This window comes from Amia ocellicauda, unplaced genomic scaffold, assembly GCF_036373705.1.
Source record: "Amia ocellicauda isolate fAmiCal2 unplaced genomic scaffold, fAmiCal2.hap1 HAP1_SCAFFOLD_36, whole genome shotgun sequence".
NCBI lineage: Eukaryota > Metazoa > Chordata > Actinopteri > Amiiformes > Amiidae > Amia > Amia ocellicauda.
Genome location: NW_027102931.1, coordinates 350,865 through 354,997, shown reverse-complemented (window position 1 = coordinate 354,997; position 4,133 = coordinate 350,865). Strand labels below are relative to the sequence as shown.

Sequence of the window (4,133 nt, the reverse complement as noted above, 5' to 3'; positions counted from 1 at the left end):
ATCCCCAAACTATTCTTATATTATGTTAAGTGGAATACATTATCAGTAAGGCTGTGATTTTGTTACAGAAATGTGTTATTAAAGACCACAGTATGTCTCAATTCTAAGTTTATTAATTTACAGACATAATAAAGTCAGTGAATCTGTGACACCCATAATTCAATTACATTCTTATTATCAACTATAACTATGAATATAACTGATAATGTAGCATCATTAGATTGTTTACAACCAATATTTGTTTTCAATATATATATTTTTACCTTGTCTTTGTAATATTGTAGACCAAGAGTGTTATACCTGTTTTGGTGATTCTTTGTCAGATTCAGAACAATTTGCTGTGGGGCTGTCAGAACCACTTGATGGTGACACACTTTTGTCTTCATTGCTGATCAATGTGGCTTTTGTTACAATTTTTTTCAGATTGTCCAAAAGGTCTGGAATCTCTGGAGAAAAAAACCTTAGTATTAAATGATAATCATTTCTAGTAATATATTTAATACAAAGTGAAAACAAAACCATCAATGCCTGCAATTATACTTGAGAGACTTGCTCTATGTTATTGGCAAACTGACCTTTTTGTGGGTCATTAACATTAGCTACGAAAAAAATAAGAGATAAAATACAAGAATTACCAGGTCTAATGTAATGCATATAGTCATTAATGTAGGATTATGAAGTTATGTTGAAAACTTTATTTAATAATCAGTATTATTAAACTATTAGACAGTGCACATTAAGAGTCTGTATTGTGGTTCTAGATTACTTCAGTATGATCAACTATAATACATTACTCTGGAATCTAAATTACTGAAGAATAACATTTATCAAGGTAAGGAATTATTTGCTATAAATAAAAAAACTTACCATCAACCATACGGTTTCGAAGACATTGGTTTTCATTTTTAAGTCTTGTGTTTTCCTTTTCGAGCTGCTTAACGTTTTGCTGTAGCTCAACTTCACTGGACTCTTTAAATGTCTGTAGAATATGACGGGATCTAATTCTTGAAGCTCCATCGGTTTTCTTTCTTATTTTGTGCTGTATTCAGAGAGGAAAAGAGTTTAAAATGAAAATATATATATATATATGAATATGATTAAAAAAAAACAATCCTGCAATACATTTATTTAATATTTGCAGTAATTATCTCACCGGTAACTGTGGTTCATCAAGGTCACTATCATCTGAAATTTGAAGTTTTTTGTTTGGTTTAGGTACTCTCTTCATTTTAGGACAGGGCATTTTTGTTAGGTCATTAAGTTTTCTTCTTAGTTCGCCTTCTTTTCCTAAAATAAAAATAAAATAAATAAAACCCTGCATTATGTCCACAGATATTTGGGGATTATATTTATTTGTCATAAAAATACTGTGCTTTGACCATACAAATTAAGATGAACAGCCAACACTGAATCAAAACTGAAGTTAAATTATATCTGGTTTAATTTATTTTGTGATTTGGGGGATTTTATTGTAAAGCACAACACACAATAAATCGTTCTTACAAATGCCAGTCAAGTATGACGAGTTTTAGCGCCCTCACCACCATCTACCATGTTATAAGAGTATGTTAGAAGTACAACACATTAATAACTTAAACATTCATTTCAAATATACTGTGATTGTATATATCAAATAGCATGTAAAGACTTTAATGTTTTTTTTTTTTAAATAAACATTGTTACCAGTCATAATGATCTGCGCTTCATGGACAGGCCATCCACCTTTTGGAGGTTTGTTCGTGTCTCTCCACTCTGCTCTGAAGTTTCGAGTCGTCTCTTCGTCATCATCAGCAATGCTGAATAAATCAAAATTGCGAAAGCAAGCAGTGGGAATCACGCTGTAAGAGTCTTTGTCGACCCCGCTTTCCCACTTCACCAACGCGTGCATCACCGCCATACTACCTTCACCTTCTCGTCCGTTTTTTCTGCGCCTTTTTCCCCCGACAAGTCACGGCACAAAAAACAGTCCCGCTCTGCATTCTGGTACTTGGCGTTCTTAATAACACCAACAGGGTGTAATCGCATAGACCACTCGAGTATAAAGTACTACATATCCCATCAGTTACAGTTTTTTTTCATCTTCTGAAACTGCAATTTAGCACTTTCAACTGTTTCTTAGTGATTCCTAGAATTACTAACCGGTATTGTAGTCAATGTGTTTATAACCTTTTTTGTTTAACGATTTGTGTGTTATCCTATGGGATCCCATGGTCTTTGATTTGGTCACGGAAGTGATTTGTCTTTGATTTGTTGATCTAGAGTTGAATTTTAATTAGTTTTTCCCTTTTGTATAATTAGTGTAGTGCTACATTTAGTCTTTGTTTTTAAATAAATTTGACAATTTATATCTTTGGAATTGGTGTCTGCGTCCAATTATTACAGAAATTGAGTTCTACAAGACTCCAGGATTCGTGATAAGGTGATACTATGAATTCACTTCTTTAATTGAAATTTAAAAGTGTACCTTACGCTACATATATATATATATATATATATATATATATATATGTATGTATGTATGTATGTCCAATTGCTTTGACAATACAAATGAATAGAATTGAGAGGGAGAGAGAGAGAGACAGACAGACAGACTGACAAACAGAAAAACAGACAGACATAGACACACACACACACACACACACACAGAGCCAGCCAGCCAGCCAGCTCAGCGATGACATCACGAGCCTCTCTCAGCTGACTGCTATGACATCACAGAGCACGTACATTCCGTTGCTTGCCGTCTGTCAACCACTCAGTCACTGCCAGCCAGACTGGCTGGCTGGCTGGATGTGGGGGCTGCTTGCTGCTGCTGTGTACCTTAGCAAGCTTATTTGCTTGACCGGCCTTCCTACTCCTCTGCCCACATGCCCACCTATGCCCGATCTGCTGTTCACCTGGATCACAGCTCCGCCCCAACAAGGCAGATCCTCCCAAAAATGGTACAAACTCACCCACGATCCCCTCCACGGAAAGCTTTAGCAAAAGGCAAAAGCGTTATACGTAATGAAGAGGAACCCGAGTCCAAGACGCATCCGACCAGCCATACATATTTGTGTGTATTAAAGATCACATTTTCTTACATTTAGTTTTTCTGTACTTTATTACATCTTATTGTGATTTATAAATGTATTGTTTCTTTTCCATATGTATGTATGTATGTATGTGTGTGTGTGTGTGTGCCTGTCTCTGTGTGAAAGTGAGTGTGTGTGTCTGTACGTGTGTGTGCCTGTCTCTGTGTGAAAGTGAGTGTGTGTGTGTGTGTGTATGTCTGTCTGTCTGTGAAAGTGTGTGTGTGTGGGTGTGAGTGTCTGTCTGTCTGTCTGTCATGTAACTCGCACATCTGTGAGGGCACCATTTTTGCAGAAGAGATGTACACATTTTGGAGCAACATATGCTGCCATCCAGACATCATCTTTTCCAGTGACGTCCCTGCATTTGCAAAAAGATCACATTTTATTACATTTTGTTTATCTGTACTTTATTACATCTTATTGTGATTTATACTTGTAATGTTTCTTTTCCATATATATGTATGTACAGTGGGGGAAAAAAGTATTTGATCCCCTGCTGTTTTTGTACGTTTGCCTTGAGATCATTAACAAGATCCTCCCATGTAGTTCTGGGCTGATTCCTCACCGTTCTCATGATCATTGAAACTCCACGAGGTGAGATCTTGCATAGAGCCCCAGACTGAGGGAGACTGACAGTTATTTTGTGTTTCTTCCATTTGCGAATAATCGCACCAACTGTTGTCACCTTCTCACCAAGCTGCTTGGTGATGGTCTTGTAGCCCATTCCAGCCTTGTGTAGGTCTACAATCTTGTCCCTGACATCCTTGGACAGCTCTTTGGTCTTGGCCATGGTGGAGAGTTTGGAATCTGATTGATTGATTGCTTCTGTGGACAGGTGTCTTTTATACAGGTAACGAGCTGAGATTAGGAGCACTCCCTTTAAGAGAGTGCTCCTAATCTCAGCTCGTTACCTGTATGAAAGACACCTGGGAGCCAGAAATCTTGCTGATTGATAGGGGATCAAATACTTATTTCCCTCATTAACATGCAAATCAATTTATAACTTTTTTGAAATGCGTTTTTCTGGATTTTTTGGCTGTTATTCTGTCTCTCACTGTTAAA

General features: G+C 36.8%; 1 non-coding gene across 1 annotated transcript; it reads right to left on the bottom strand.

Moving 5' to 3' along the window:
• Nucleotides 1-2,908: 2,908 nt before the first annotated feature.
• On the bottom strand, nucleotides 2,909-3,023 carry LOC136733262 (U5 spliceosomal RNA). The gene has a single exon (XR_010810155.1). It is a non-coding gene; the product is annotated as a U5 spliceosomal RNA (small nuclear RNA).
• Between the last annotated feature and the right edge of the window lie 1,110 nt (nucleotides 3,024-4,133).